Source organism: Oncorhynchus mykiss, chromosome 19, assembly GCF_057628025.1.
Source record: "Oncorhynchus mykiss isolate SJ-2025 chromosome 19, ASM5762802v1, whole genome shotgun sequence".
NCBI lineage: Eukaryota > Metazoa > Chordata > Actinopteri > Salmoniformes > Salmonidae > Oncorhynchus > Oncorhynchus mykiss.
In genome coordinates this window covers 18,962,989-18,983,896 of record NC_143040.1, presented here as the reverse complement: position 1 = coordinate 18,983,896, position 20,908 = coordinate 18,962,989, and the positions used below count along the sequence as shown (strand labels likewise).

Genomic DNA, 20,908 nt, shown 5'->3' with positions numbered 1-20,908 from the left:
CAGAACAGCGCAAACTGTCTCTAACCAAAATAGAAAGAGTGGGAGGCCCTGGTGCACAACTGAGCAAGTGGACAAGTACATTAGTGTCTAGTCTGAGAAACAGATGCCTCACAAGTCCTCAACTGGCAGCTTCATTAAATAGTACCAGCAAAACACCAGGTCTCAACGTCAACAGTGAAGAGGCGACTCTGGGATGCTGGCCTTCTAGGCGTCTTTCACAAACTAGACACTAATGTACTTGTCCTCTTGCTCAGTTGTGCACTGGAGCCTCCCACTCCTTTTTCTATTCCAGAGACAGTTTGCGCTGTTCTGTGACGGGAGTAGTACACAGCATTGTACGAGCTAATCCAAGTTTTATCAAACACACCATGCAATTGGAGCACAGGAGTGATGGTTGCTGATAATGGGCATCGGTACGCCTATGTAGATATTCCATTAAAAAATCAGCTGTTTCCAGCTACAATAGTAATTTACAACATTAATAATGTCTACACTGTATTTCTGATCAATTTGATGTTATTTTATTGGACAAAAAAGTGTGCTTTTCTTTCAAAAACAAGGACATTTCTAATTGACCCCAAACTTTTGAATGGTAGTGTAGGTCTACCTCTGGCAAGGGTTCTGAATGTAAAGGTGACAGATACAGGGATGGGTATTTCGGTTGTGTGTGTGGAGGCGTTAACTGAGAGGGGGGGTCAGAGAGGTGGTTCTGCTGCTTTTGTCAGGGAGACGAGTCATCCATAGACTGTACAGGTTGATCTAAGTAGACCTTCTGTTTGTGTGCCCTCTCATTCTCCAGTGTTGACCCTTACTGTCTGAGCATTCAGCCTCTACTCTCCACAGTAGCTCCAGGCCAGACACGTAGCCCTGCTGGCTGCCGGGAGGTTAACCACTCTGGGCAAAGTTTGTCCCCGGCTGGCCAGCTCAGCCCCTGATTGGATGAGATCAAGGGTTAAACTGTTCAGCGGCCTGCCTGTGTCTGTAGCACCGCCCTGTTTACCGGCAGGCAGAGCACTGGGCAGCTCAAAGTGCACACTAAGGCCTTTTTTCTATTTTGTGGAGACATGTATGCACACAGACAGCATATATAGTAGGAGTGTAACCATGACAGTGCAGGGCCCCAGAGAAAGGGGTCTCTGTCCCATCTAGGGGCCATACACTGGCATATAAACTTCATGGACCACAGTGTTGTGGGTGTTTAGTCTGTCACAGGTTTATCCATACACAGGATAGGTATTTTTTTTCAATTTGATATACTATAGCCATCAAATTCAACTCTGGACCTCAAAGCCAGTTCTGCTGCTTTTGTCATTGTTTCCCTCTAATCAGGTGCTGATTTCGACCTGGGACACCAGGTGGGTGTAATTCATTATCAGGTAGAAGAGAGAACCAGCAGGCTCCGGACCTCGTAGAGTAGGCGTTGAATACCCCTGGCCTATAGGATGTATTAATGTAAGGTCACCTTCAGAACCGTTGCGTTCTCCTTTCTTGTCTTGGTAAGATGGTATGAGGAAACCTACCACAACCACTCCAGTCTGATTTTTTTTCCCAGCCGCAGAAATGTAAACGTTTGCTCTGAACATGCAACTCTGTTAGGTTTTCATTTCATTGACATTGCACTTTCCATCTTTCATTTTTAGACTTCCTCTTTCGTTTCTCGCCTCTCTCGCAATCTGGGAATTTATGGAGGTCCCACTTGTAAAGCTTTCATCAAAGAGAGAGCCCTGCAGGTTGTGTGTCTTGAGACATCTGCGCTGTGTTTTCTAAACTACCCAAGGAAATTAAAGGGGATAAAAGTTGGTTGTTACTTCGTCAGCTCCACTTAATGTGCGGAGACAGTTAAGGCCGCGAGGCAGCAAACGAAACAAAGGAATAGCTTTTCTGAGTACAGGATTCATTTGCTCAGCAAGTGGAACAGAGAAGCGCTTGTATGGCGTTAGCGTAAGAGGCTATTCCTAGCCAGCATACATTATTGTTGAAGACCAGGGCTCTCCAACCCTGTTCCTGGATAGATACCTTTCTGTAGGTTTAAACTCCAACCCTGTTCCTGGACAGCTACCCTCCTGTAGGTTTTCACTCCAACCCCAGTTGTAACTAACCTGATTGAGTTTATCAACCAGATATTTATTAGAATCAGGAGCGGTAGATTAGGGTTGGAGTGAAAACCAACAGTACGGTAGCTCTCCAGGAACAGGTTTGGAGAGCCAGTGTGTCCCAAACAGCACTATTCCCTATGTATTGCACTGCTTTTGACCAATAAGTAGTGTACTGTATAGGGAACAGGTTCCCATTTGGGATGCCGAGTATGTCCTCCTGGCTACCACGACAACGGAACAGTCCATTTTGAAAAGCAGACTGCTGCTGTTGTGTGGGAGCAGTCATGCCCAGAAAATAATGGATTGCATCGGCCATCAATTATTTAAATGTCCATTAGAAACATAAAGAAAAAGAAAGGCATACAACATTAATGCGGGGTGATATCTTGTTGACACAGCAATTACAATGCTGTTATATACCACATACACCCTGTTCATCCCTCCTTTCAGTCGTTTCGAAAGACTGAAATATTTTCCAAACAGATGAACTGTCTCAGACCCATTCATTGTTTGTATTTGAATGATTCTCCAAAAAAAGAAAACGACCACCTGACTAGTGTTTATGTACCCAGAGCTCCACCAGTATCGCCAGACGACCCAAGGCGCTTTTCGGTTGTCTAAGTTTTCATTTGCTTGTTTACGTAGCGGGGGCCGCTTGAAACCCAATCACGACATGATAAACAATGCTCATAACCACAATAACACAGCAGCCAATTAAAGCTAAGCCCTATGAAGAAAGTTTAGGTTATTTTACAGGGACACACACACACACGGGTGAAAACCTCGCGCGGTGTTTTTCAACATCGAGGAAGCCTGATTTAACATGAGCTGTGGTGTATTTCAGCGGCTTGTTTTTCACTCAGGTGTGTATGTGCGGCAACGGTTCGCCTGATTTGGTTTTATTGGTGTAGTTAACAATCCAGTGACGAAAGCCATAGGTCTTTTATAACAGACACTAGACAGTTAATCTATGCACACTTTCTGCCTGATAGTCTGTCTGGGACTCAGGGACCAAGAATAGGTCTAGAGTTGACCCACGGCCAAAAACCCACGGGCTTAGTGCTACAGCAGCTACGTGTAGCCGGTCAGACGAGGAACACTGTCTGACAGTGTGGACTGCAGTGATGATATAGCAGGGATAAGATCCTTTTAACTTCTAAGTTATAACTATTTGTACATTTATCTGTATTTCCTCGTGGTCTGACTTGTTCTATTAGTGTTGTGGAGTGGGAAAGCCCACCAGCACAGACCCCATCCTTCCCCATATGTAACAATTTCCTTGCGTCACTCACTACCACTGTGTGGACAGTCCTGGTGACCAGTTCTCTGTTTCTGTGGCTATTCTCGTCAACTGCGGTGGTGGTCATGTGGCGTTCTAGGCCCATGTCGTCTTTCCAAAATCCGCCTGTTATAACTCCCAACGTGTTCCTCTGACAAACACTGCTAATAACGCCACCACCACCCACCCCCCTATTCTTCTCTCCCTCTCTCCTTACCGCTCCTCCTGGGGAAAATAGCAACTAGTTGGAAGTTAACCCCCCCCTTTAAACAACACTGTTTGCTTTCATGTTGCTTGGTGGCTGGGCTGCTGGCCTCGCTTGATGCAGTCTGTAAACAGATGTGTTCCTTTATTACCTGGCTCTTGCTGTTTATACTGTCATTGAGTCTTTTATCTATCTCCTGCTGAATGTATAAAACATTACAAACACCTTCCTAATATTGAGTTGCACTCCCCTCAACATCCTCAAGTCATCAGGGCATGGACTAAAAGGTGTCGAGCGTTCCACAGGGAAGCTGGCCCATGTTGACTCCAATGCTTCCCACAGTTGTCAAGTTGGCTGGATGTCCTTTGATGGTGGACCATTCTTGATACACACAGGAAACTGTTGTTTGAGAGACCCTACAGCTTTGCAGTTCTTGACACAAACCAGTGCACCTGGCACCTACTACCATACCCCAATTGAAAGGCAATTCAATTGTTTGTCTTGCCCATTCACCCTCTGATTGGCACACATACACAATCCATGTCTCAATTATCTCAAGGCTTGAGGATTCTTCAACCTGTCTCCTCCCCTTAATCTACACTGATTGAAGTGGATTTAACAAGCTTTTACCTGGATTTTACCTGGTCAGTCTGTCATGGAAACAGCAGGTGTCCTTAATGTTTTGTACACTCGGTGTGTGTATACACACTTTCTGTTTTTTTTTGTGTGTGGAAACTCTCCTGTGGTTGTTGTAGAGCTCCACAGTCACATGGCGTTATGGTTGAATACGCCAACTCTTAACACTATCCAGACCCAGTTCTAATGAAGCACAGATAAGACACTTCTCCAGACTCTTGGCTGGATAGGTTTAAATGCCTGTATCCAGGGCAGACAATGAAGACAGATTTATACAATGCAGGCTACATAAATGCAACTTGCAGTACGATATAACATGAACGTGTTCAGAGTTCACAACTTTAGAAATCGTTATTTATTGTTCCATGTTAAGCCCGTCCTTTGACGTCTGGCTGTAAAGATATTACCTGGCTACCCAAACGCTACGCCACGACCACGGATGCTAGTTTCTTCTCTGCAATTTATGAGTACCTACTACCTCCCCGACGCAAACATTCTAACCGTTCTGATTGGTCTCAGAAACCGCCAGGTTGGGCTGGGACACTCGTGGGTAAAGTGCCTTTTTTTAAAAATTGTATTTATTTTTTTACATTTGTCATTGGCTTTGATACTCTGATTGGTTAGAGATGATCCAATCGCTGATTACTTTGTTCTGTACAACACCCCTTATCTTGCCGTTGTCATCGTTGAAGTAGTTTGTTGCGGTCTCAGACTGAATTATGTAGCAAACAGAGCAGCGCTAGAATTCAGTTGGAGTCATCGGGCTAGTAAAAATAGACCTTATGACAGAGAGAGAGGTTATTTCCAGCCCCAACTTTGAGTCCTACTGCTGCTCCAGAGAGAGGGGGCTGCTGCAGGGACCCAGGAGCACACAGATGTCCAAAGATGGTCCCTTTGCTTTGGCCTCTCAGGCAGAGCTGGCTTCCCCTTCCAGCAGCTCACGGGACCAGACCATAGAAATACAAATATGACCTGCAGGCCATCCACCCATCACAGAACATTGACTTGAATGGGGATGCTTTTCCTAGTGATCCTGTTTCTATGGTCCAGACCACTGGATTGTTTGTGCAGTCATGGGAACAAGTCTCTAAAGCTGAGAGTGTATGGAGCCTGTGTATAAGCACATGTGAAATCGTCCTGGAAGGAGTTCAGAACCAGTTCCGAGGCTAAGTGAGCAAGGTGTGTGTGCATGTGTTTGGTGTGTGCATTTTGGGATATTCCAGAATGTCAATCAATAATCCACTCCACCTCCTCATAGGCCATCAGTAGGCAGAGCGAGTGGGAGGGAGAGAAAGGAAGGAAACTAAAAGATGCACCGAGCTAGCCTCAAACCCACACCATTAGCCAAGCCTCTGTCAGCCTACTCTCTGTCCCTCTCCCTGCTCAGGGCTCCTCTTGGCAGGCTGTGGCAGTAGGAATGTGAGCCTCTTCTGTGCTTCTGCTGTGTTCATTGAGGGCTGGCCTCTGTTGCCTGATTTGTTGTTTCTGCTGAGCGCAGCGCTGAGTCTGACGGAGGAAAAAGGCGCAGCTCCCTGGCGCCCCAGCACGGCATGGCGGCCGCTTCCTGTGTGCGGTGCTGATGGCTACCAGATGTCTGGAGGGAAGAGAGAATAGTGGTCTACCACGCTGGTGTCTAGTGCTTTTCGTTCTGTTTCACTTTCGTGCTACCTCTTTTTTTTCCCCCTCTCGGTCACTCTCTGACAACTCCTCTTTGGGTCGCTCGGTCACTCTCTGATAGAGATCGACGGATTAATCGGAATGGCTGATTTTAATTAGGGCCGATTTCAAGTTTTCATAATCGGAAATCACTATTTTTGGACGCCAATTTACATTGAAATTATTATTATTTTTTTTTACAATTGTTTACACCTTTTTATTTAATCTTTATTTAACAAGGCAAGTCAGTTAAGAACACATTCTTATTTTCAATGACGGCCTAGGAACGGTGGGTTAACTGCCTTGTTCAGGGGAAGAACGACAGATTTTTTTTACCTTGTCAGCTCATGGATTCAATCTTGCAACCTTACGGTTAACTAGTCCAACACTCTAACCACCTGCTTTACATTGCACTCCACGAGGAGCCTGCCTGTTACCAAGGTAAATTGCCAAGGTAAGTTGCTAGCTAGCATTCGTAAGCATTCCTTCAAACAGCACTTTCGTGCGTTTTGCCAGCAGCTCATCGCTGTGCTTCAAGCATTGTGCTGTTTATGACTTCAAGCCTATCAACTCCCAAGATGAGGCTGGTGTAACCGATGTGAAATGGCTAGCTAGTTAGCGGGGTGCGCTACCTCTACTCTCTGACAACTCCTCTCTGGGTCGCTCTGTCGCTCGGTCACTCTGACAACTCCTCTCTGGGTCGCTCGATCACTCTCTGACAACTCCTCTCTGGGTCGCTCGGTCACTCTCTGACAACTCCTCTCTGGGTCGCTCGGTCACTCTGACAACTCCTCTCTGGGTCGCTCGATCACTCTCTGACAACTCCTCTCTGGGTCGCTCGGTCACTCTGACAACTCCTCTCTGGGTCGCTCGATCACTCTCTGACAACTCCTCTCTGGGTCGCTCTGTCTGTCTCTCTGTCTCCTCCTTTCTCTGGCTCTAACCTAATCACACACCCACAAACTGTGGATCAGGGTGTGAGCTGCTGCTGTGGGCTGTTTAACCCAGTAGAGGTTAACTCTGCCTGTCTGTCTTAGTCCTCTTAGTCAGCTTATAGTTCCCAGATCCGCTCTCATGGAAAAGACATGCTTCATTAGAAACTACCATTAAATCATCTTCCCCCCCTCCTCCTGCATGCCTTGGCCACGTCCCATTTTGGGACGCAGACATGAACTAGATGAGCATAACTGGGCCGTAAAGCCTGTAATGCTACATTTTAATATCCAGACCTCATACATTTTACAGCCGCTGTAATTCATGGTCGTTGAGAGGAAAAGGTGTGCCCTTCACATTTCAGTGTTTAGTGACTTTACTGTTTGATCTAGAGATCTGGACTGTTTGACGCTTATCAATCCACGTGAGTGGTCTACTGTTGAGAGTCGACCACAAGGGACCATGTGTAAGTGGCCTTACCTCATTACATAACTAATATTATGCGCATGTGTCAGTATGTCACTCATTTTACGGTTTGGCATGGATTGTCAAACGTGTGCGCATGCTGTCGTCTCTGCCAAATGGACACCTGTGCTTCTGCAAGGCCTTCGTACAGCCTCTAGACCCACTGCTGCTGTGGCCCAGCCCCTCTTTGTGTGGACCAATCTCCCCTCTTGAGGATTCCTATGTGTGTTTGTGCGACAGGGGGAGGGGGCACCCTGGAGACAAGCTGTGAAATGCCCACCGCCGCCCCGTGTAATTTCTCGGGTTACTGTGAGTCGGCCGGCCCACACGGACAGACCACACACTCCTCCCTACCTCTATCGCTCTCTTTCTCTCTATTTTTCTCTTTTCGTCTTGTTCTTTCTCTTTTTTAAAATCATTATCGAAATGCGTTTATACCAGAGATATGAGATGTGGCTAGTCAAGAGGGAGATGGCGAGAGGGGCAGGCCAGTCCTTTCTTAGCCTGTCCCCTATGAGTGTCCTGCGGGCAGCCTGATTGCATTATAGAGCTCTGCTCTGGTGCTGCTCGATATCTCCGGCCTGGCTACCAGCCAGAGGAATGGGATGAGACACCCCCCCCCCCCCCCACTCCCTGTGAAGACCCTGTTGAGAGAGCGGGCTAGTTTACACTCCCTCTGATTGGTGGCTGAGAGACGGTGAACTCCCACCTTCTCTCTCTCTCAGTATTCCTGTGAACTCTCCCAACGTTATTTCCGTATATCTCTCGGGTACATCTCGGAACCCTGTGGAATAGCTTGAGTGCTCGACCCATCGACATTTTGTAGGGCCGACTTCGTCTCTCGCTCTGGTATACCAATGGCATTTGGCTAGGCGACTGGACTGGTCGATCAGGCATTGAGTTCCAGGTCAGTACTACTATGCAGAATGTAAGCATTTTTGTTGTATTTATTGTTGAGGGAATTCTATTGAGTTTACTGCTGCTTATCTGGACATTTTGGGGATTTCCAACTATAGACCCTGGCTTCCAACTATAGACCTGGTTCCCAGGTGGACTGACGATCTGCAGGTGTTCACACAACTCAAGCGCCGTTGGAGCTTAGCTCTTACCTGCTACTTTAACACACATCAACTCCGCTTCCCCTATTCAGAAGCCATACAGCCTGTGACAAGAGCCTCTAACTGTTGGGTCAGTGAAAGTGATGTGGTTTTGAGCTGAACAACGATCCTCCCAAAAAGAAAAGATCCTTCCTCATAGTTTATTTGTAAAGTAATGACAACATTCCACAATGTATTCTGACATGCTGGTTGTCTGGAAGGGATTTGTTGTTTACAGTAGATGTGCCTCAGCCAGATACTGCTCTTTCATCTAGAATGTATCGATCAGCAGGCCATTATGTTGATCAGTGTTAAGCCCATGCATATGTGGTTGTGTGGCTCCCGAGTGGCGCAGCGGTCTAAGACACTGCATCTCAGTGCAAGAGGCATCGCTGCAGTCCCTGGTTCGAATCCAGGCTGCATCACACTCAGCCATGATTGGGAGTCCCATAGGGTGGCGCACAATTGGCCCAGCGTCGTCTGGGTTTGGCCGGGGCTGGCCATCATTGTTAATAAGAATTTGCTCTTAACTGACTTGCCTTGTTAAAAAAAAAAAAAGTCAAAGGTCTGGCATTGGCCATGCATTCATTGTCATACTTCCTTAACATATAACATAACACATGGCATAGCCTTGTCTTGGTCTGTTTTGCATGTTCAGCTCCACTATGCCAGTGTGTGGTTTGGACAACTACTCTGATTAGCCTTTTGGCTTGTCGAGTTGTGCGCTCAGTCATCCTCTTGTGTGTACAGACCAGACACGCACTCGCAGGCCGAGACAAACCACGGCAGAACTAAGAGGGGAATTGTCTGGGCCGCTGGTCTTCCCCTCAGCCTGGCTGCTCGCTCTCTGCAGCCAAGAAACACTGATCATGTGAATGGCCCAGCCCTGCTAATGGACTGTGTTGAATTCCTAAAGATGCAGTGGGGGGGGGGGGGGGGGGCTGCTGTACATGTTTTGATCCTCAACCTTTGTACAGATGTTATTGTTGAGAACCAACTTGAATATCAGGCAAAGAGATGTAGAAGGGGAGGGACGTCTCTGCCACCTACCTCCACCATGCCTGCTCCCCCACGTTAAGTAGACAACCTCTGTTGAACAGCACAGCTAGAAATGTCATGAGTAGAACCTACAGTATTCCTCCTAACATGAGAGAGCATGTTTGTTCCACGTAATATATTTATATCTGAGCCTTCCACAATGTTGTGCCCTGTACTGCTATAGTCAGATGACCTAGTCCGAGCCCTTATGTCCTGTCCCCCATCAGTTCTCACAGCTAATCGGTTGCCAGTTCCACTAAAAACAATCCCCCTAACTGAATACTTTCCTGCATGAATTGAATAGGCTGCTGTATAGCAACAAGGGCAATTAACAACAGAAAAATGGGAATTGCTCTTAGTGGTGCTTCCCGTTGGATAAACAATTAACGCTAGTGTGTGTGTGTGCATCTGGAAGTAACAGTAGTCCTATGTCATTGCAGGCCTATTAGGAAGGAAGGACACATTTCAAACTCAAATCAACCAATCAATAACTCAATAAAACTACAAACCAACTTGTCAATTCTCAGGTTATTGGGTTAAGCTAATAGTAGGTTGACCCCTGTATGACTGACTAAATCAGATGGTATTTAGTGGTACACTTCTCTGCAGTCTGTATCCGATATAAGGAATTATACATTTAAATTCTAAACTAATCTGAAACATGGATTACTGTTGCATAATTTATTATTTAGGCAAACAAAATGCTCTTGTTTTCTGTAATACAATTGGAGTACAACCCATGTGATTTGATGACGTAGGCCTACACCACAAATGGACTCCTTTCGCGTAGTTAAAGTAGTCTCCCACACATATACAATAGATGACTCTATTTCTGTGCTTTCCCTACAAACACGCATCAAGAGAGCACATGGACTCCACCTCTGTTCAGTTGTCAGTTAGATAGAAGCCAGTGGGTGTCGTGTTCTCCATTGGGCTAATCAGTGCTTAACTTTGGCAGGAGCTCACCAGAGCTGAGTACTGGCACATCAGATTTTCTACTGCTTGAGCTCCTGCTCCTCTTATAGAATATTAGCTCAAAAGTATTGTGGAGCTCCTGCACCTAAATATAAACAGTACTGGCCCCCAAAATGAGTACTTGAACCTATTTCAGTCTAAGTCAAGCACTGGTGATAATAGCTATTGAGCTTAGGTTTCTGTTGCTCCATCCCTCTACCACAAACCAACATCTATACAGCTTCACCAGCCAATAGCGAAAGTGCATGAACATGGTGGCCATCGTGTACTTACCACAAGTCACATAAGTTGTATGGACTCACTCTGTGTGCAATACTAGTGTTTAACGTGATTTTTGAATGACTACCTCACCTCTGTACTCCCCATATACAATTATCTGTAAGGTCCCTCAGGTGACAAATAACATTTGATTTGACTGTGTTGGATGCAACAGGTGTAGTGTGAAATGCTTACTTACAAGCCCTTAACCAACAATGCAGTTCAATAAATAGGTAAGAAAATATTTACTAAATAAACTAAAGTAACACAATAAAATAACAATACCGACGTCAAATATAGGTGGTACCGAGTCAATGTGCGGGGGGTACAGGTTAGGTCATTTGTACATGTAGGTAGGGGTAAAGTGACAATGCATAGATAATAAACAGCGCATAACAGCAGTGTAAAAACAGAGGGGGGGTGTCAATGTAAATAGCCCGGGTGGTCATTTGATAAATTGTTCTGGAGGGGGGATGAATGAATCACTTACCTTTGATTTTCATATGGGTGCACTCAGAAGACATTCATTTATTCAACCTCAGTTTTGTTTGCGTTTTCTTCAGTAATCTACAGGCTCAAACGCAGTCACAACAGGCAGACAATCAAAATTGTATCCATAAAGTTAATAGAAACATGTCAAACAATTTTTCAATTTCCGCCTGAAGACATACCAAAATCTAACTGTCTGTAGCTCAGGCCCAGAACCAAGGATATGCATATTCTTGGTTTCATTTGAAAGAAAACACTCTGAAGTTTGTGTAAATGTGAATTGAATGTAGGAGAATATAACACAATAGATCTGGTTTAGATAATACAATGAAAATCATGTTTTTTTTATTTTTATTGTTGTATCTTTAAAATGAACAAGACAAAACAAACATTCAGATAGGATGATGGGAAAAACATGAGGGCAACAGTACTTGTGCAAAGTTTCAGAATGATAACTTCCAAAATGACTGTGCTACATGACATTTATCATGAAGTCACCCAGGTGTCCCAAACAAGTAGCCCAAATGTACCCAAGTGGCCAAATTGGTGAAGTTATACATTTTGAATGGAATAACTATATACAAAATACCAAAATGGTATTCTAACACCCCCAAAAAAGAAAAATATATATATACATACAATATATATACAAAATAACACTTTCAATATTTGGAAGACCCACAGTCCTCTACACAATATTGTGCTGCTGATGCCAGGTGCCATAGCAGTCTCTTTCTGCTGTAAAGCAGAGGGTCACCAAGCATGTGATGCATGTGATGGGGGACTTCATTTTTCAAAGAACACAGCAACGCCTCCATGCTGTGCCCTTTTGGCCCTGAGGCACATCCATGCCTGCAGAAATACATTTGGGCAGATGAACACCACTTGTGGCAGGAGCAGAAGGGACAGAGGTAGAGGGGCCAGGACATGGTGCTGTAGCCATAAGCTCCTCGATGAGCAGCTTTCTGAAGGCTAGCTGTGAGATGAGGGGCTTTCCACAGCTCTTAGCCATTTCCTTGTGTAGGATGAATGCATTCACCACAGCAATGGGGATGAAATGATAGAAGGTCTTGTACCATTTCATTGTCTTATGGAGAACATTGTAATAGCCTATCAGCGCATCTGACAGGTCCACACCTCCCATGCTCTTGTTGTAGTCCTTTATTGCAGTTGGAATGGGGACATTTTTTGCAGTCTCAGCGCTACTGGGGCATGGACAACAGGTGTCCGGCTGGATGAACCAGCTTCAGTGGGGGATGGACACCTTGGCACTGGTGGCTCCCATTCGGAGTAAGGTTGAAAATATTATTATAGACCTGCTAGATCTACTGTCTCATTTATATTATGACAGACCAGCTAGATCTACTGTCTATTTTATATTGACATTTCAGCTAGATCTACTGTCTCCATTATATTATGACAGACCAGCTAGATCTACTGTCTTTATTATATTATGACAGACCAGCTAGATCTACTGTCTCCATTTCACTTTGGCCATTGTTGTGGGCCTGCCCTCCACTCAACAGCCGCAAATAGGCTATTTCATGTGGGGGTGGGGTGGAGCGGCAGACACGCATCTCGGCCATGCTCCCTCTAATTCACAACATGTATGTATGTATATATACACACACAAACACAGGCTATGGGTCATACACATACATACAAACCCCCACCCACAATGTATAACCAACGTGTACTTTACACATTTCATTACATTTTTATAAATTGCTACTAAAATGTTAAAAAATCACAAATAATATTTGATGTTATTTCAAACAATGGCATCAGCATGAGAAGAACTTACCAGTCCAAAACGATGTCCTCTCTGTTCAAAAAAATATTTAGCTATGTTAGCTAAATGAATCGTCCTCCAACAATCTGTCTCACTTTCCCGATCAATTTCTTCTAAAATTGTGTGTACATCTGTATATAGATTTAGCTTTCCCTGACTTAGTCGCCATACTGATTTGATATATAAACAGCTGAAGATGCGCTTTACCAAAGTGCTGTGCGTAACTCTTTACGCCGGAGTTTACTACATGGGTTGGTCTTCCAACACAACCATTAAATATTGCCGTTTACCTCAGCTCATTGGCTATCTACCCAGCTAGATTTCAAGACAATCAGTGGTCATTGGGTTAAAATACAGTCAATCAACGAAACAGAGGTCATATCATTGGTGCACAATGATGTCATTACTTGTTGTCTTCAAATCGGTTTCTTTCAGTCAATACGTCCCGCGAAATGACCCATCACGTTTGGTTGTGTTACAAACAAACCAGTTGATTGCAATGAAACTAAACATGACCGGAAAAGTCACGTTTAGTGTGTGTATTTACATCGACTGTGTCGTTGTCAAATTGAATGAGACGGAATTCATGACACAAGCGGTTCACAAAATGTTTTGTGTTCGGCTATAAAAATGGATTTGATCAAACAAAAGATCATTCATTGTGTATCAATGAGCATTGGGATTGCAAACAGAGGAAGATCGTCAAAGGTAAACAATTTATTTTATTGCAAATTGTGATTTTGTTACGCCTGTGCTGGTTGAAATCGTTTTAAAAATTGTTTTTATGGGCTCTATCCTCAGATAATAGCATCGTATTCTTTCGCAGTAAATCCTTTTTTACATCTGACAATGCCATTGAATTAGCAAGATTCTAGGCTTTCGAAACATGTGAGACACTTGTATTTTCATGAATGTTTAATATATCTATTTATGTAGCGATCACCGTATGTTGTCGAATTTAATCCCGCTAACGGGTTCGGTGCGCAGAGAGGTTAACAGTTTTGGAAACTTCAGAGTTTTCTATCCAAATCGACTAATTATATGCATATACTATCTTCTGGGCCTGAGTAGAAGGCAGTTTAATTTGGGCACACTTTTCATCCAAAATTCCAAATGCTGCCCCCTACCCTAGAGAAGTGAAGGAGCCTTTTGTACCTAGACTTGGTGATCCGTTACCGCTTGCAGAGAGAACAGTCTATGACTTGGGTGACTGGAGCCTTTGAATTTTTTTGGGGCCTTCCTCTGACACCGCCTAGTATATACAGTTGAAGTCAGAAGTTTACATACACTTCGGTTGGAGTCATTTTTCAACCACTCCACAAATTTCTTGTTAACAAACTATAGTTTGTCCTAACTGACTTGCCGAAACATCTACTTTGTGCATGACACAAGTAATGTTTCCAACAATTGTTTACAGACAGATTAATTCACTGCATCACAATTCCAGTGGGTCAGAAGTTTACATACAGTAAGTTGACTGTGTCATTAAACAGCTTGGAAAATTCCAGAAATTATGTCATGGCTTTAGAAGATAGGCTAAATGACATAATTTGAGACAATTGGATGTTTACCTGTGGATGTATTTCATGGCCTACCTTCAAACTCAGTGCCATCTTTGCTTGACATCATGGGAAAATCGAAAGAAAATTCACCTAAATTATTGTGGGAAGCTTGTGGAAGGCTACCCAACACGTTTGACCCAAGTTAAACAATTTAAAGGCAATGCTACCAAACACTCAATTAGTATATGTAAACTTCTGACCCACTGGGAATGTGATGAAAGAAATAAAAGCTGAAATAAATCATTCTCTCTCAACTATTATTCTGACTTTTCACATTAAAATAAAGTGGTGATTCTAACTGACCTAAGACAGGGAATTTTTACTAGGATTAAATGTCAGGAATTGTGTAACTGAGTTTAAATATATTTGGCTAAGGTGTATGTAAATTTCCGACTTCAACTGTTGGTCCTGAATAGCAGGAAGCTTGGCCACAATGATCTACTGGATGCTGAGCAGTTGCCATACCAGGCGGTGATGCAACTGGTCAGGATGCACTTGATGGTGCAGCTGTTGAACTTTTTGAGGATCTGGTGACCCATACCAAATCTTTTCAGTCTCCTGAGGGGGAAAAGGTGTTGTATCCTCTTCTCGACTGTCTTGGTGTGTTTGGACTAGGGTTGCAAAGTGTCGGAAACTTGCCGGAAAATGTTCCATTGAAAGTTAAGCCCTGAAATTTTGCTTAAATTAATTTTAAAAAGTTAGCTTATAAGTGAACCTTTTTTTGTGGGATACACAAGGCATATTTTGGTTAAACTATCCCCAATTGAATTGCAACCCTCTGCATGCAAAGTGCATTCTTCCATCACATGTGCAGTGCACTATTCCATCACATGTTCAGCTGATTCTCAAGATCTTGCACACTAATGAGATGCTATTGAGCCCACACTACATGCTTTCGGGTAAGTTTTCATTACGATACTGGGTGGGGTGAATATATTTTCTATTACATGTTGTTTTGTTTTTTTAACTAGTAAATACAGCAGTGTTTTAGATCATTTCATACTTGTTAACCACTTCTTCTAGTTAGTTTTTGCTACCATGTGGGTTTTAGCTTGCTTGAGCCTGCTAACTGAGGAGTGTTAATTCACCTGTGTCCATACATGTTACATTTTAAAACATTTATCTTACAAAGGAGTTGTTTAATCTAACTGCTTAACTGTTTATCTGTATGTGGAATTGCATTTATTTTTTTACTATTTTTTTTTCTAATCTTTACAGGAAAATGCCACGGGCACTATCTGATGTGTGGAGACATTTCACTGCAGCTAATGTAGAAGGAAAAGCTGTGTACATTTGCAAATAATGTGCCAAATCATATGTGAAGAATGCAACAAAGACGCAGAATCATCTGGCCAAGTGCATAAAGTTTCCTCACCGCTCACGAAATGCAACCCCTGACAAAAGTCCATCTACTTATATTCGAGGTGAAAATGGTGAATCAGACACCTTATCGATGGCAACAGCTCATGGTCCTCCTGGAATCAGACATGTTTTTGACTCAATGGAGGAACGTAGTCAGAGAAATGCTGATGAATGTCTTGCTCGAGCTGTGTAAATCAACTGGTTTACCTCTGATGCTCACAGGCAATGTGTATTGGAAGAGATTTCTGAATGTTCTTTGCCCAGCATACACCCCTCCAACCAGACATGCTTTATCTACTAATTTGCTGGATGCAGAGTTCAGGTGAAGGTCAAGCAAATCATAGAGAAAGCAGACCATATTGCAATCATCTCTGATGGGTGGTCGAATGTTCGTGGGCAAGGAATAATTAACTACGTCATGTCCACCCCTCAACCAGTATTCTACAAGAGCACAGACACAAGGGACAACAGACACACCGGTCTCTACATTGCAGATGAGCTGAAGGCAGTCATCAACGACCTTGGACCACAGAAGGTATTTGCACTGGTGACAGACAGTGCTGAAAACATGAAGGCGGCTTGGTCTAAAGTGGAGGAGTCCTACCCTCACATCACACCCATTGGCTGTGCTGCTCATGCATTGAATCTGCTCCTCAAGGACATCATGGCACTGAAAACAATGGACACACTCTACAAGAGAGCCAAGGAAATGGTTAGGTATGTGAAGGGTCATCAAGTTATAGCAGCAATCTACCTTGCCAAGCAAAGTGAGAAGAATAAGAGCATTGAAGCTGCCCAGCAACACTCGTTGGGGTGGTATTGTCATCATGTTTGACAGTCTCCTGGAGGAGGAGTCTCTCCAAGAAATGGCCGTATCAGTCTGTTGATATGGACAGCCCCATCAGGATCCTCCTGTATGATGTATTTTGGGAGAAAGTGGTAAGCAGCCTGAAACTCCTGAAACCTATAGCAGCTGCCATTGCACGGATTGAGAGAGACAATTCCATCCTGTCTGATGTTCAGACTGCTTGTAGATATAAGAGAATAAATCTGTACTGTCCTGCCCACTTCACTGTTGCTCCAAGCAGAGGTAACTGCAGTTCTGAAATACATCAAAAAGCGTGAAGACTTCTGCCTGAAGCCCATACACACCACAACGTACATGTTGGACCTCAAGTATGCTGGCAAAAGCATCCTGTCTGGTACAAAGATCAACAAGGCCTATGGTGTCATTTCTACCATGTCTCTCCACCTTGGCCTGGATGAGGACAAGGTTCTTGGCAGTCTGGCGAAGTACACTTTCAAGCAAGGGCTTTGGGATGGAGACGAAATATGGCAGTCGTGCCAACATATCTCATCAACCACCTGGTGGAAGGGACTTTATGGATCTGTGGCTATTTCCCCTGTTGCCTCCATTCTCCAAATCCCACCAACATCAGCCACCTCAGAGCGCAACTGGTCCTTATTTGGGAACACACACACCAAAGCACGCAACAGGCTGACCAATACAAGGGTTGAAATTGGTTGCCATCCGGGCAAATTTGAGACTTTTTGAGCCTGACGAGCCATCATCATCAAGGTTGGAAAGTGACATTGAAGACGAGGCCTCAGTCTGATGTTCAAGAGCTGGACATTGATGTAATCCAGGGAGAAGACATGGAAGCCTGAGAGAAAGACGAGCAAAGCTTTAGTTTCTAGACTATCATTTTACAGATGTATGTTAAATATTTTTGAGAGATGCGATGGATCTTTGGGATCATTCAATATTCCCTTTTTGTTCAGTGAAATCATCCCATGTGAAGAGTCAACTAATTTACTGAAAGTTCAATTTGTAACAAAAACTTTTCTTCTATTGGAAGGATTTAATAATTTGCAATTGTCTACTTATAAGGTAAAACGTTTGTTTCTGTCTTTACCATATGATATGGTAAATATATCCAAAGCAAAAAACATCTACATTTAAATGGTATTAATATTAATTTGCATATATTTATGTAAATTCCTATGGAAAGATTCCAACTTTCGAATATTCCCCAAAATGTGCAACCCTAGTTTGGACCATGATAGTTTTTGTGATGTGGACACTAAGGAACTTGAAACTCATGAACCCGCTACCGCCCCGTCAATGTGAATGGGTTCGGTCCTCCTTTTCCTGTAGTCCACGATCATCTCCTTTGTCTTGCTCACGTTGAGGGAGAGGTTGTTGTCCTGGCACCACGCTGCCAGGTCTCTGACCTCCTCCCTAAAGATACAGGCATCCTTCTTAGTTGCCGGAGAGGAAGGAAACCGCTCAGGGATTTCACAATGAGGCTGATGGGGACTTTTTAAAACAGAGTTTAATGGTTGTGATAGGAGGAAAAACTGAGGATTGTAGTTACTCCACAATGCTAACCTAATTGAGAGTGAAAAGGAAGCCTGTACAGAATAAAAATATTCCAAAACATGCTTTCTGTTTTCAACAAGGCACTCACTAAATTAATACTGCAAGAACTTTTTGTCCTGAATAAAGTGTTATGTTTGGGGCAAATACAACATTGAGTACCACACTCCATATTTCAAGCATAGTGTTGGTTGCATCATATTATGGGTATTTGTGTAATTTTTAATGACAGGAGTTTTTCAGGATAAAAAAAATAACAACGTAATGGGGCTAAGCACAGGCAAAATCCTAGAGGAAAACCTGGTTGTCTACTTTCTACTAGACACTGGTGAATTAATCTCCCATTCAGCTGGACAATAACCTAAAATGCAAGACCAAGTCTACACTGTAATTGCTTACCAAGAAGACAGTGAATGTTCCTGAGAGGCCAAGTTACTTTTGACTTAAATCTACTTTAAAATCTATGGCAAGACTTAAAAATGGTTGTCTAGCAATGATCAACAACCAATTTGACACAGCTTGAAGAGTTTTGAAAATAATAAAGGGTCAAATGTTGTACAATCCAGGTGTGGAAAGCTCTTAGACTTACCCAGAAAGACTCAAAGCTGTAATCACTGCCAAAGGTGCTTATACAAAATATTTGCTCAGGGGTGTGAATACTTATGTAAATTAAGTACTTCATTTTCAATATTTGCAAAAATGTAAGAATATATATATTTTTCACTTTTGTCATTATGTGGTATTGTGTGTAGATGAGTGGATTTTATTTTTTAAAATGTTTAATTCAGGCTGCAACACTACAAAATGTGGAATAAGTCAAGGGGTAAGAATACTTTCTGAAGGCACTAATTGAGAAGACTAGGCCACCAGGCTTATTGGCACTTTGTGTGTGCGCGTGCACACGAGTGTGTTTATTTGCCTCCACTCTCACTTCCCTACAATTTCTCTTAGATGCAAACAAATGTAAACAACAAAATTCTGTCACAATAGTGATGTAAACACAGTCATTTAGAACGCAAAAACCAGCCCATTGTTATGTGGCAGAGCGTAATATAGTGCGTAGTAAGACATTCCAGTGGCTTGAGGGAAATTGCTGCTGTAACACAGTAGGCTGTCATTAGACTAGCCTTGTTCTATCTATGGGAACACATACACAGCAGACTCCCAGCCTACGGGCCATTGGCTTTCATTATTTTCGATTATTAAAGTTTATGTCCACTGGGTTCACGGAAACCCTCTGTCCTGTGGGCCAAAACAGTCAGAGTAATGTTATGGAGGGAGTGAAGGCCTGGGGCTGGGCCGCTGCTTTATTTGGTGGTGCTGCTGCTATGGCTTATGCCGTTAAGAGAACGAGAGACTGGCTGGCTCTGTTGTGTAGCGGGATGGATACATTTTAGTAGTGGTTTGGTGGAGTGGGATAGGAGGAGGGAGGGTTGCTGTGGTCATGGAGGGGTGGGCGGTGGTAGTGGGGTTTTCTTGACGGATCACTGGAGAGGAGACGCAGACAGAAAAAATACAAAATCCCATTTGGATTGGTTAGTCCAGAGTCTTGTCTCCAGCAGCAGTGTAAGCAAACTGTTATGCTGTCTGTCTTGACTACTGTAAACCACATAGACAGCCGCACAGTTCTCTACTCCCGTCTTCTCATTGTCCATCAAGGTGTCTTTGCTCTGTTAGTCACTGTCTGCTCCATGAGGTTCTTTGGATACCAGTAGAATCCTAGTTGTGTCTTAATGTCTTGAATCTACAGTGAACTGTTGTGCTCCACCACTGTCAGATACATTATGCTTGGAAAAGTTATCGTTCCATGTAAAACAGTGCTGACCTCATGCAGTTCAGTTGTGCCCATAGTTTCTCACATCTGCGTGTGTTATGAACGGCTGCACTCCTGAATGCTACACCACTGGTGTTAACAGAGTAGCATGTCAATAGCCCACTGCTCATAGTTTCAGAGAACTGCTTCAGGAGTAGGAAGTGGGGTGGTTGCTGTTCTTTCCATGAACACAGGGGTGTTTACCCCATTAAGGAACTGAAACCCCCTGCAGGTTCTCAGCTGTGGTGTGCAGAGTTTAACAGGAGAGACGCATCATGGCACAATTCTCAGGAACGCATACACACACACACACGCACTGACAGACTGGCGCATCCCAGTCAGACGGGCGCATCCCAGTCAGGAACACTCACGCGCATCCCAGTCAGGAACACTCACGCGCATCCCAGTCAGGAACACTCACGCGCATCCCAGTCAGGAACACTCACGCGCATCCCAGTCAGGAACACTCACGCGCATCCCAGTCAGGAACACTCACGCGCATCCCAGTCAGGAACACTCACGCGCATCCCAGTCAGGAACACTCACGCGCATCCCAGTCAGGAACACTCACGCGCATCCCAGTCAGGAACACTCACGCGCATCCCAGTCAGGAACACACGCGCGCATCCCAGTCAGGAACACACGTGCGCATCCCAGTCAGGAACACTCACGCCACAGACAGAGAGAATTTGATTTGTCACATGCTTTGTAATTAACAGGTGTAGACTAACAGTGAAATGCTTATTTATGGGTCCTTTCCCACAATTCATAACCTAACCTACGTCATAGCACGTAGTCACACCCCCATGTGTACAAGCCTCCTGGGCCTGAGTAGGCTCAAGTCAACCCCTGTCCTCTGTAAAAAAAAAAAA

General features: G+C 43.9%; 1 protein-coding gene across 32 annotated transcripts in view; it reads left to right on the top strand.

Annotated features, from left to right (window-relative positions):
• The window catches only part of LOC110497361 (GRB2-associated-binding protein 1), a 65,948-nt gene that overhangs the window by 4,456 nt on the left and 40,584 nt on the right, over positions 1–20,908 (top strand). For 2 of the 32 annotated variants that reach the window (XM_090210411.1, XM_090210400.1), the window contains exon 1: positions 7,938–8,177. The exons of 29 other annotated variants lie outside the window; for them this stretch is intronic. The gene's annotated coding sequence lies outside the window, so the exon portion shown is untranslated. Of the gene's footprint in view, positions 1–7,905; positions 8,178–20,908 lie in introns of those variants that run through there. One more of the 32 variants, XM_090210405.1, reaches the window with a different exon arrangement.